General features: G+C 40.0%; 1 protein-coding gene across 8 annotated transcripts in view; it reads right to left on the bottom strand.

Annotated features, from left to right (window-relative positions):
• The window catches only part of SEPTIN9 (septin 9), a 2,307,078-nt gene that overhangs the window by 32,193 nt on the left and 2,261,065 nt on the right, over positions 1-13,820 (bottom strand). The window lies entirely within an intron of this gene.

Genomic DNA, 13,820 nt, shown 5'->3' with positions numbered 1-13,820 from the left:
GAGTTAAATATAATAAAATAGACATATATAAAAATGGGGAAAGAGCAGGAAACAAAGGCATAGGAGGAGAGGAACATTTGCGAGATCCAAGTAAACAACCATTTAGATGCCTACAGGAAGACAAAGTGGCAGAATGAGTGCAGGTGTATATGTAAAGAGGGGTTTTACATTATATGGACTAAGCTGGGGCATTTACACTTTATCTGTAGGCTTTGAACTCTTGTCTGAAACTGGAGTAAGTGTTAATACACTAAAATCAAACGTGTTCAGCACTAGCTCCATGCAAGTCTCAATCCATTAAAGAAGTGAATAAATTCTTCTGGTGTATCCACAGCTGGTTTCAGCCATTTAAATTAAAACTTTACACTGTTGACATCACACCTTGACAAACAATATGATGAACTACCCAAGAACAGCAAAAGAACTCGGATTCTACACCAGATAACATATTTCACTTGGGGAGCTAAGTATCCCATACATCACGAATTGGCCTGTGTCATTACAGAACTTTCAAGTTTCACAAACACATTAAAATCCATGTGGATATTCAAATGAAGATATGCAGATGAAGAAAGTACTTTTTCCAAGAGAGGGTTGCATATAAAAAGACTCTTCTTGATGAAAGTGCACTTATAAAACATGGGGAAATTAAAAAAAAATGCATGTAATCAGACTTCGCCGACAGCAAGAAGACCGACATCGAACCGAGGCTCCAGAAGATCGAAGAAAGAAGACCGACCGGCCTTCGCGAGTGGCAGAACATCGACATGACAGAGCAAGACCGACCGATGACAACACCCAAACCGAGGATGCCGACATGGGAAAGGCTGTGTGGCGTGGGTGACGGTGACGGGTGGCCGTTAGTGGGAAGGAGGTGCGGGGAGTGTGGTGTGGGGTGGGGGGATAGGGGGGTTAAGGGTTGAGTTAGGTGTTAGGGGGATAGGGGTGGGGGTTGGTTAGGTGGGTTAGGGGTTTAGGGGGGGGGTTATAGGGTTAGGTTGTTAGGGGTTAGGGGTTGGTAGGGTTTGGGTTAAGTTAGGGTTAGGGGGGCGGGTAGGTAGGGTGGGTTGGAGGGTAGGTTAGGGGGTAGGGGTAGGTGAAGGTTTGGGATAGTGTAATTGTTGTGTGTTTATTTTGGTGTGTTTGTGTTGTGGGTGTTGTTTTTTGTGTGGTTTGTGTTGTGTTGTTTTTAATGTTTGTGTTTGTGTGTTGTGTTTTTATTCGTTATGTTTGTTTTGTATTGTTATGTTTATGGCTTGTATGTGGTGTGTGGTGGTAGTTTGTGTGGGGGTCGGTGTTGTGTGTGTTCGTGTTGTGTGTTGGTAGAACCAATCAAACATATGACTGTTCTCTGGAAATGGTATATAGTCTACATTTAGAAATCTGATTTTCTTAGTAGGGTAAAACAGAAATTACTGTTCTACAGCTTTCACAATATATAAAAATCAAATAGAGAATAAACTAAATATATTTTATCTCCCCCAAGAAACTATTTTTCCTAGATTTGTAGGACTAAAGATTGCTGTGAAGAAAACCAAACATTAGAGGGCAGCAAATATTTTAAAATATGAAGAGCAGACACTGCTGAAAGAACATTACATTTGTGCAGTCAGCATCTGTACACTAAAAGTTTTTTTTTTTTTTAATTGTATTGTACTTTATTCATCCAGGATAGTCCTGTTATGAGGTAATGTCTCATTCCAAGGAAGAAGTACAGTTCACTCCTATTTTACTGCATGGAATCTCATCAATGTCGCAATAAAAAGCTCACAAGATATTGGGTAGCCAAATATTTGTCTCACAAAAACTTATAGCTAAATCTAGGTTCGCAGGCTGCTCCAAACATTGTAATGGAGGAGCTGTCTTTTTAACCTAATGTGTTCATCTACAAAAAATAGCTTTCTTTTTGATGTGGTCAGTAGACTACGATTTAAATGACTATTTCAGCCCAAGACAAAGCCTGATCATAGATTTATAACAAAACTGGTAAGCAAGGCTAAATAGCGAAGAACATAGATAAGCAATACCGCATACATGTGTGTATCATATCAGCTAACAAATGATGTTATTTGGCCAGGAGATTATACAGCCGATGAATGCAGCAGGGACTGGACCTGAAAAAGCTGCACTCATTTCTATCAGTAAATTGTGTAGATTCATCTATTTATTTCCACCTGAGAACCTCTTACTAGGGAGCAACAAACTTTTTTTGGTTTCAGATGACTGTAGATGAGGTACTCAGCCCACCACCGCATTTCCCAGAGTTTATATCCTGTATATGCTGTATTCTCTGGTGCTAGCAGAAAATACAGTTGTGTACACTTACCATAAATGAAGATGTTCGAGTGTATTCACTGTTGCAGTCATTACATTTGGGTTATCTGCCTGCAGGCAGCCCTCAGCCAGCCTGAATACAAGAGTCTTCGGATTTCTGCGTCGGATGCTGTCGCTTCTTCCATGATGTCAGGTCTTCAGGGTTATAAAACATGCAGCCAACACCAATACATCAGTTTTTCTTGCCCCAGATGTCAGGTGCCCCCACAATAGGAAGCAATTATATGGTATGGAACACCCCCAACAAAAAGCAAATACACATGATATAATACATACCAAACAAGGAGGAAAGGAAGAGGCAAGAGAAGTCAGGGGGCTGGAGGGAGGGTAGCCAGGACTGCAACAGTGAATACACTCGAACATCTACATTATGGTAAATGTACTCAACTGTACTATGTTCTTCGTGTTTCAATGTTGCAAGTCATCACATTTGGGTTGATTCCCAAAGCTAAGGAAGGGTGGAGGTAGTTAAAGAGCATTAGGGCTAGCAATAAGCCCTGTAAAATTGCTGTGGCAAATCCAGCTTTGGATTTAGAAAAGATAGGCAGGTGCTAATGCTTGATGAAGGTATGTACAGAAAGTACAGTTGTGTACACTTACCATAAATGTAGATGTTCGAGTGTATTCACTGTTGCAGTCATTACATTTGGGGTAATCTGCTGGCAGGTTGCCCTCAGTTGGCCTGAATTCCAAAGTCTTGGGTCCCGCTTTGGTTGCGGTCTCCTCTTCCATGACATCAGGTCGTCAGGGGTATAAAACAAGCAGCCAACGCCACTTTCTTTAGTTTTTCTTGCCCCAGATGTCAAGTGTCCCCCAAAAGCAAAAATATATAAACTATATATTCATGCAACAATACAAACTTTACCTTAATCTACAAGCAAATACACCACAAAGGTTGTAGAAGATAGTGAAGGAAAAAGAAACTCCAGAATAAAAGGGGGATGGCGGGCGGGTAACCTGGACTGCAACAGTGAATACACTTGAACATCTACATTTATGGTAAGTGTCCACAACTGTACTATGTTCTTTGTGTTTTACTGTTGCAGTCATAACATTTGGGTAGAATTCCAAAGCTACGGATGGGGGGCTGGAGCTAAATAGCATTAGGGGCGGCTATAAGGCCCTGCAGAACTGCAATGGCAAAGACTGTCCTGGTCTTAGAGTAGAGAGGCAAATGATAATGCTTTGTAAAAGTGTCAGAAAAATATTCGTTTTTATATATGTCTGATGCTTATTAGAAGCTAAAAGGGTTAACACATTTTCATTCTATTTTATGTACAGCTTAATTCTGTATGAAATTATAAGATGATTTTTCAAACCACAGTATGCTTTCTGAAACTGCAAGATGCACCCTGACCTAGTAATTGCTAGCACAGCAAAATTCATGTTTATGCCTTTTCGAAATGTACTGAGAAGTAGGTGATTATCTGCTAGGTCAGGAAATGAATGAATAGAACAATACTGTTTTCTATAATATGATTGAATATGAACAATCAGCTCTGTTCGTGTTATGAGAACATGCACAGCTGCAGAAAAGAAGAGATACATAAAACAAAAGACTGCTTGAAGTATCTGTACTTGCTTTGTGCTCGAATTAGCTATAGTACCTTGAATGGTAACATAACATAGTGGGAAACTGTATCTAACCGATGGTCACCAAGGCCATGTTGTTTTTCTTAGGAAGTTTTTCATGAAATTGATAGCGCAAGCAGAAAATTATGGATAAACAGCTGCTATGTAATGATGATGTTAAAACTTGTGATCTGTTACGTCAGCTTGGTAGGCAATGTCTTGTTAGAAAGTGTATAAAGATAGACTTACTTCCTGATTTTAGTTAGACAAACTCTGTATTAGCACGTTTTTGTCTCCTTGCTGCAAGATTAAAGTGCCTTAACTTGAACCTACCGTGTATCGATCATTTTTAAAGTTTATTTGTCCTATGACAGATTGGTGCTTCAGACCGGAAATCTCTCGCTCTAGCTCAGGTCAGATGGGGACGGTGGCATGAAACCGTACGGGGAAGAAGCCACATCGGTTCTTCTGCTTTGAAAAACCTCCGACTGAATTGTCATTCAAAAGAGGCCAGCCACTGATTCTGATCTGCGATTGGAAGACGAGTCAACAGATCTGGTGAGACGATCAATCACGGAGGCTCAGGTAAGGAGGATTTTACCTTTTCTTTGTTTCAGATCAGGGACTTGTTACAGTATTTGTTTTTGTCAGGGAGATTTTTTTTGTAAATCAGGGACAAAAAAGATTGCTGTCTTGTCATTGATCAGGGAAACAGGATAGGTAGGCAGTTATTCTAGATAAGCTGTGAAGAAGAGAAAATCGTGATAAAAAGGGTTATGTAACAATTTCTAACTAAAGTTAAGACAACATGGGAAATAAGTGCACAAAAAGTTCCTGAGATCCGCCTTTAATTGAAAACTCGAAATATATGCAGTTACAGCGTGCCAATAATGTTAGGTATTATACAAAACGGGTTAATAAATACAAATTTGATGGCAAATTAGATAAACCTTCACTTATGAAACTTGTCAAACAACTTAAAACAGACGCAAAAGGTCAGATAAAAAAGCAATGTCAATTAGGAGTTCCTCAGGCACACAGGTGGCTTGAGGAAGCAAACCTCAGGGAACAAAAGAATAAACATTCAAAAGCAATGTTTTTAGATAAAGAAGACAATAACTTGGTAATAGCATCGTCCCCTCTGCAACCTCCATTTCACTTACCAGAATATGAAGCAAGTGGACAAGCTGATCCACCACCGCTATATCCAGCTGTCCCTGCGAAATCAAAACCATTTGTCAGAGATCCTATCAAGACTAGGTCTCGGACACGCAACTTAAGAGGGGATATTGAATTGTATGAAATAAATAAAAAATCAAAAGCCATGAGTGAAGAAGAGATATGTCCACTCATAGAAGTACCAAATCCACAGGCAGGCAAGTCCCAACTCTTCTAGTATATAGACCGTGGACACCGGAAGACATCCGGAAAGCCACAGAGGGAATTCCCCATCCGAAAGTTAATTTTAGAAAATTCTTAGAAGACTTAGGGCATGAGGTTAAGTTACCATTTGAACGGAGAGGAAGTAGAGAAAGTAGTCAGACAAATCGTAGGTCCAGATTGGCACATGATCAGTGGCAACTGGAATCCCTGTGATGCAGAACATAGGCCACTCCCACATAGTAACGCAGAACTGTATAACAGAGTGAAAGGTCTGACAGACCGAATCTCTGAGAAATGGAAGCCTAGGGCTAACTGGACTTGCATTAATCAATGCATCCAACAAGAAGTTGAAACTGTTGATAGACACTATGCTAGATTATTAGAGTGTTTTAATAACCATGGCGGAATGCAGGTACCTGAAGACCAAACACATGATTCCCCATATGAGCAACAGCTAAAGAATGCATTTTTGAAAGGCAATATTGCACCCATTAGCAGCTTTATTACAAAGCACATGGTAGATCATCGTATGAGTAGATTACAGTCATTACTTGAATATGCAAGACATGCCGAAAGGCATTATAATAGCAAAAAGATAAAGAAAACTCAAGTATTTGCAGTAGAAGATGGATCAGAAGTCTTTGTAGTACAGACCGGGAAGAAGGATAAGAAAAATGCCCAGGGAAACAAACAATCTGATAAGCGATCAGAAGAGTTTGAAGAGAGAAAGAAAAGGGCTGAATGTTTTAAATGTGGAAAAAAGGGACATTTGGCAAGGGATTGCAGGCAAAATAAAAAGGTAACCAAGGAAGACAAGGAGGGTGAGGACTGACTATATGATAGTCAAGAATCACTAGAAGGGAATAATCAAGAAAAGACAAATGCAAATGTGATAGAAGGAGTAGAGAATGTGATAGAAGAAATAGAGGATGTGCATGAAATCACAGATAATGAAGAAAATGAAATTTTAGACTTGGCATTATTGAGCTTAGAGCTCTACTTAGCAGACACAAAACTGAAAGTTACACTTTTGTTAGAGGGGAGGGAAGTTAAATTCCTGTGTGACTCAGGGGCTTCACGGACCCTGATACATCCTTCCAAACTACCAGAAAATTCAGAATCACTTGATTACATATTAGTGAAAGCAGCTAATGGACAGCTGTATCAGGAGCCACTCTCCCACAACATAGCAATAACTGACCCTGTTTCAGGGATGACCCAGAAAAGCAAAATTGTTGTTTCTGCAAAATGCCCAGTAAATCTTTTGGGCAGAGACCTAATGCAGACATCTGGCATAGCAGTAGTTCCAACTATGCAGGGTATGGAAGCACAGCGACAAATGGATACTTTTGTGGTGCGACCGGAGGGTGAAACATTTTATTGGTACAGCCAGAACTTGGTTACGACTGGTCCAGGGGCAGTAACTGAAGAACTGATGAATGTAGCCATCAGTAAATCCCCCTCCCTTGACACTGATAAACAGCATTTGTTGCATTGCACTCTATATTACTGTAGCAAACCAGGACCTGATAAAGAATATGAGCAAGAACTGTTTAGAAACCATGCTAACAGATTAGTATTATGTACTCTGTACTGGGACACAGAAGGAAATAGTGTAGTTAGCTGTTCATTGCCCCAGGAATTCCTAGCCCTTTACAAATCTAATCGATTACCACATGTTAGTTTAACTAAAGATAAAAATGCAAAGTGGGCAGACCTAGGAGAAAAAGTTACAAGATGGGAAAAACAGAGAGAATTAGAACTTTCAGAACAGGGAGTACAAAAGCAGACACTGAATTGGACAACACAGACACACCCAGCTGTGCACTTGCAGGCAAGTGCGGACAGCTGAGCAGCACTCTTACTAGAAGAAGAGGAAAAAGCCTTACGAGACATACCAGAGACTCTCTGGTCAACAGGGAAATCGGATGTAGGACTTATTCGTACAGCAGGACCAGTCACTATCACGCCAAAGTCAGCATTTAGACCTCAAAAGAGACTGTATCCCTTAAGAAAATATGCAGAAATAGGAATCAAACATATAATAGCAGCCTTACTTAAGGAAGGAGTATTGACAGAATCTCCTGATTCACCATGTAATACACCCTTATTTCCTGTTAGGAAAGAAAATGGAGAATGGCGTATGGTCCAAGATTTACAAGCTGTAAATGACGCAGTTATACCTAGAGCACCTATGGTGCCAGATCCACACACTTTGTTAAATGATTTGAAACCTCAACAGAAGTATTTTTCTGTGGTAGATATTAGCAATGCATTTTTCTCAATACCGATACACCCTGACAGCCAACATTGGTTTGTATTTACATTTCAGGGGAAAATGTATACATACACGCGACTACCACAGGGATATTGTGAGAGTCCAACAATATTCGCACAGGAAATAGCAAGTAACCTGGAGGGATTTATCCCACCGAAAGGCAGCCAGATTTTACTTTATGTAGTCGACATTCTGCTGGCAGCCCCCACCCAGCAAGAATGCAGAGAAGATACCATAGCATTACTACAATTTCTAGCTACTCAAGGACACAAAGTAAATAAGAACAAACTGCAACTTTGGAAAAAGCAGGCTAAATACCTGGGATATGTAATATCCAAAGAAGGCAGAATATTAGATGAAGACAGAAAAACAGCAATATTACAAGCACCCAAACCAACTACCAAGAAGGAAATGATGTCCTTCCTAGGTACGAATTTCTGTCGGAGTTGAATTCCAAACTATGCCTTGGAATCTGTTCCACTGACCAACTTGATATTCAAGAAGCCTATGGCAGCACAAGATTTATTACAGTGGACACCAGAAGCAGAATCAGCTTTCTGCAAATTGAAACAACTGATAGCATCCTCATTAGTTTTAGGATTACCAAACTATCAAATGATTTTTCCAAACTGTAGATTGTAAGCAGGGTTATATGACATCAGTGTTAACACAGCAACATGGGGCAAGCAATGCCCCATACCTTACTATTCATCACAGCTAGACCCAGTGGCACGATCCTTGCCCCACTGTGTACAAGCAGTAGTCGCAGCTGCAATGGCAGTGCAGGCTTCAGCCTCAGTAGTGTTATTCCACCCTCTAACATTGAGAGTGCCTCATGCAGTCGCGATTATTTTACTGCAAGAAAAAGTAGCATATCTTTCTCCTGCTATACATCTTTCCTGTACGACTATACTGTTGAGCCATCTCATGTGACAATTGAATGATGCACAACTTTGAATCCGTCAACCTTGCTCCCAACCCCTGCAGATGGCAAACCACACTGCTGCCTGCAGGAGATTGAGCAAAAGACACTGCCTAGAAAAGATTTCATGGATGTTCCCTTGGATGATGCCGAGGTGACATACTATGTGGACGGCTCGTGTAGGAGGGTTCCTACAGGACAGAATCTAGTGGGGTATGCAGTAGTTTCTGATACTGAGATTTTAGAAGCAAAGTTTTTACCACACAACTTATCTGCACAAGTGGCAAGATTGATTGCTTTAACAAGGGCATGTACCTTGTCAAAAGATAAACGTGTGAACATTTTTACTGACAGCCAGTACGCCTTTTCTACTGTACATGTTTTTGCGCAGCAGTGGAAAAATAGAGGAATGATAACATTTACTGGTAAACCGGTTAATCATGCGCAATTTATTTTAGATTTGTTATAATCTATTCAGTTACCTCAGAAAGTAGCTATTTGCAAATGCGTAGCTCATACCAAACAACAGGATATGATTTCAAAAGGTACTGCAAGAGCTGATACAGCTGCAAAGCAAGCAGCTTCAACTTCAGAAGTATTTCTTTTGAGTGAGGAATTACAACCATCTGAGATTTTAGATTTAGAAATGTTAAAAACAATGCAGACACTTACTACAAATGTAGAAAAACAAAAATGGATAAAACGAGGAGCAATTCTTGAGAAAGGGCTGTACATCTCCAAAGAAAGAAAAACAATTTTACCATCTAACTTGTTTAGATATGCAGCTTTGTTGAGCCATGGGCAGTGCCATGTCTCAGCAGGGGGGATGGTACAGTTAGTGAATCGAGTGTTTACAACGTATGGATTTACAAACTACACGAAAAAAATTTTTGTGCAGCATGCCATGTTTGTAACAAGCATCATGCACAGGGGGCACTGAAGCCTAAGCAAGGGAGTTTCCTACACCACTGTATCCGTTCCATACTATCTGTATGGATTTTATAGAGATAAACAAATGTGAAAATAAAAATTACTGTCTTGTCATTATAGATGTTTTCCAAATGGGTGGAAGCTTTTCCGACTAAAAATCCAGATGCAGCTACTGTTGCAAAAGTCCTCGTTAAAGAAATTATTCCTAGATTTGGCATACCGGAAAAGATTTATAGTGACAATGGCACACACTTTGTAAATCAAACTATACAACAATTGAGCCGTTATTTCGTGATTTCTCTGAAAAACCATTGTGCATACCACCCCCAATCTGCAGGATTAGTAGAGAGGCATAATGGAGTTTTGAAAAATAAGCTTTGGAAATTGATTAGTGAGACACAAAAGAACTGGGTGCACTGTCTGCCTCTGGCACTGTTGAGTATGAGAACTGTTCCAAATGTAAAAGGGTTAACTCCTTTTGAAATTCTGTTTGGGAGGCCATATTATACACCTCAGTGAAAACCTCTCATGCCTGCAGACCAGGAGGCTGACCGTTCACTTGCAGAGTATATGAGGCGATTTTTGAATAACAAACTTCTGCAGTTAAATTCTGTTTCAGATAAAGAACAAGCCAGACCATCGGAAGCAGCAGTAGTCCCAGGCACGTGGGTCTGGGTGAAAGTCGTGAAGAAAAAGAACTGGAGTTCTCTGAAGTGGGAAGGACCATACCAAGTGCTACTGTCAACACCCACTGCAGTCAAGATTGCAGAGCGAGCGTCCTGGATTCATCTGACACACTGTAAATTGGTTAAGTATTTTGAACTGGACAAAAACCTTGTTACTGTTGTACAACAAAAACAAAATGACCAGGTATAGAGTAAACAGGGATGCAGAACAACCTCAGAAGAATTGCATGATCATACTGTTAGCTATACTGATAACAATGAACTTTTTGCTGTGGCCTTTCCTTTTTCCAGCCACACGAGTTGTACTGAACAAACATGATGCATTAGTCATAGACTGGCATCCAAACTTTAACACTTACCAAGCAATTAAATATGTGTGTGCTGAGACTTTTAATGTTTCGAACTGCTGGATTTGCACAGCTATACCAACAGCATACGTGGGATTTTTAATGACTGCTGTCCCCCTAGGAGTCAATGAGACCTGGGAAAACTTGATTTTTGATACTACACCTGTGAAATCACAAGACAAAATAGCATTGTACCTACCTGTTAGTTTTTATAAAAATTACACTATTTAGATGGGTTGGAGCAATTGCAATGTGACTGTTTTTTATAAATGTTATATTAAGGCTAATAAGGCAGAAACTATCTGTGATACAAACTATGACTCATACTTTTAGAAAATGAAAAGAACTGTTAGTGAAATACAGCATAATCCTGTTCTTTTGAAGCAACTTTCTATTATTGACAAGAAAATGTTTCATGCAGGGCGAGCATATATCAATACTAAAGTAGAGAATTGTTATTTTGTTTGTGGGAAAAAGGCATACAAATGACTACCTGAGAATTGGTCCAGCAGTTGTTTTTTGGGTTACCTGGTTCCGGCCATACGACACACTGCAGCTTTGCCTCAAGGGAAAATTCGAATCCAATCAAGAGACCTGAGAATCCAGTGGGACGAATCGAAGCATAACTCCAAGAAAAACAAAGATAAACTGACACATATGGACTTGAGTGACACTATTATATCATGGGCAGGCATAGCCCCTGCATATGGTGCAGAGAAATCAATTTGGGAGCTAAGAAAACTGTCCAAACTTCTCGAAGTTATGAGCAAATCAACTTTTTCTGCTCTTGAATTAGTGACTGATGAACTAAATGCTATGAGAACTGCGGTGCTTCAAAACCGCATGGCTCTTGACTTCACCCTAGCGGCAAGAGGTGGTACGTGCGCTTTAATCAAAGAAGAATGCTGTTCATATATTCCAGACAACCAGCATGAGATAAATGACCATCTTGAGGTGATCCAGCAAGTGTCGACCATGACCAAACCAGTCCCAAACCCACTGACAGACTTTTTCCAGAATTTGTTTGGGGGGGTGGCGTTCCATCCTAATGAACATCCTGATTGCCATTTGTGAGGGATTACTCCCATTAGGAGCATGCATTTGTTGGGGTATTCCCTGCATGAAAAAGTTAATCAAAGATTTTATAGATATATCAGTTTCTGACTTTGTATCAAAGTACTGAAATTGAAGAGTTGCTGAAAACTGAAATGCTTTCATAAGTCTAAACTAAATGACTCTCTTAACTGCAAATCCGGAATGGAAGAGGTTAGGAGAAGAAGCAAACTGTTTATGCTTTTGAAAATAGAATAAAAAGTATTAACGGGGGAAATGTCAGAAAAATATTCATTTTTATATATATGTCTGATGCTCTGTATGAAATTATAAGATGATTTTTCAAACCACAGTATGCTTCCTGAAACTGCAAGATGCACCCTGGCCTAGTAATTGCTAGCACAACAAAATTCATGTTTATGCCTTTTGGAAATGTACTGAGAAGCAGGTGATTATCTGCTATGTCAGGAAATGAATGAATAGAACAATACTGTTTTCTATAATATGATTGAATATGAACAATCAGCTCTGTTCATGTTATGAGAACATGCACAGCTGTGGAAAAGAGATACATAAAACAAAAGACTGCTTGAAGAATCTGTACTTGCTTTGTGCTTGAATTAGCTATAGTACCTTGAATGGTAACATAACATAGTGGGAAACTGTATCTAACCGGTGGCCACCAAGGCCACATTGTTTTTCTTAGAAAGTTTTTCATAAAATTGATAGTGCAAGCAGAAAATTATGGACAAACAGCTGCTTTGTAATGATGATGTTAAAACTTGTGATCTGTTATGTCAGCTTGGTAGGCAATGTCTTGTTAGAAAGTGTATAAAGATAGACTTACTTCCTGATTTTAGTTAGAAAAACTCTGTATTAGCACGTTTTTGTCTCCTTGCTACAAGATTAAAGTGCCTTAACCTGAACCTACCATGTATTGATCATTTTTAAAGTTTATTTTTCCTATGACAAAAAGTGCAAACAGAACTCCATGTAGCAGCCTCTAGAATGTCTTTGGTTGATTCTCCTCTGAGAAAGGCTGTTGATGTAGCTGCAGCCCTGGTGGAACGAGACCTAATGTCCTTGAGCACAGGTTTGCCATGGTGTAAGCAGCAGAAACTAATGCAGTGGCTTATCCACTTTGAAATAGTCTGCTTTGAAATAGCCTTTCCCTCTGATCCTGCAGCATATGTCACTAGTAACTGCTCAGTTTTTCTTAGAGCTTTAGTCCTGCTCAAGTAGAATCTTAGCTGTCTTTGTACGTCCAATGAATGCAGAATCCTCTCCCCCTTGTTCTGCGGATTTGGATAAAAAGTTGTCAGATGAATAGTTTGGTTAAGAGCCACACTGGAAACCACCTTAGGCATAAAAGAAGGATTGGTCCTCAGGGACACCCTGTCTGGGTAAAAAAATTATAAAGGGCTCCACAGCCATGAGGGCCTGTAGCTCTGAGATTCTTCTTGCTGAAGTAATTGCCAGGAGCAGAGCTGTTTTCCATGATAAGAACTTTAGATCTGCAGTAGCAGCTGGTTCAAATGGAGGCAGGGTATGCTTTTCCAACACATAATTGAGGTCCCATGCAGGAATTGGTGATCTTCTGGGAGGCCTTACATTTTTGGCCCCTCTAAGATGCTGCTTTAGTAAAGGATGAGAAAAGATTGGTGGCTCTGTGTTGTAATGAGCCGAGATGGCGGAGGCATGGATTTTTATTGTTGAAAAAGATAGGCCTTTGTCAAACATCTCAGTCAAGTATTGTAAAATCTGAGGAATATTTGGCTCTACTTGGTTCCAAGCACAGAATCTCTTCCATTTATCAGCATAAGATTTTCTAGTACTAGGCCTTCTGGCTTCCAAAATGACATCCATCACAGCTTTACTGAGAGGTATTGTTTGAATAACTACATGATCAGCCATGCTGCCAGGTTCAGTGTTTGGAGCCGATTGTGCAGGATTTGACTGTTTTGCTGGGACAGTAAGTGAGGTATTTGAGGTAAGTACCAAGCTGGGAATTGAGACATGTTCCTTAGGATTGGGTACCAGTATTGGCAGGGCCAGTTCGGTGCAATTAGTATCATCTTTGGTTTCTCTTGTCTGACTTTTAGTAGTACCTTGGGAAGAAGAGGCAGAGGAGGAAAGGCGTAAACTAATAGGTTTTTCCAACTGAAAGACTGGGCGTCCACTTTCCATGCTTGTCCGTGATAAGTCCTTGTACAGAATTTTTTCAGTTGATAATTCCGAGGAGAGGCAAATAGGTCTATGTCCAGTTTCCCCCATTTCTTTATTATCATGCTGAAGAATTGCAGATCTAGTTTCCA

The sequence above is a fragment of the Protopterus annectens genome, chromosome 10.part0 (assembly GCF_019279795.1).
Source record: "Protopterus annectens isolate FY-2018-M chromosome 10.part0, PAN1.0, whole genome shotgun sequence".
In the NCBI taxonomy this organism is placed as follows: Eukaryota; Metazoa; Chordata; order Ceratodontiformes; family Protopteridae; genus Protopterus; species Protopterus annectens.
The sequence above is the reverse complement of the archived record's forward strand: the minus strand, read 5'-3'. Positions and strand labels throughout refer to the sequence as shown.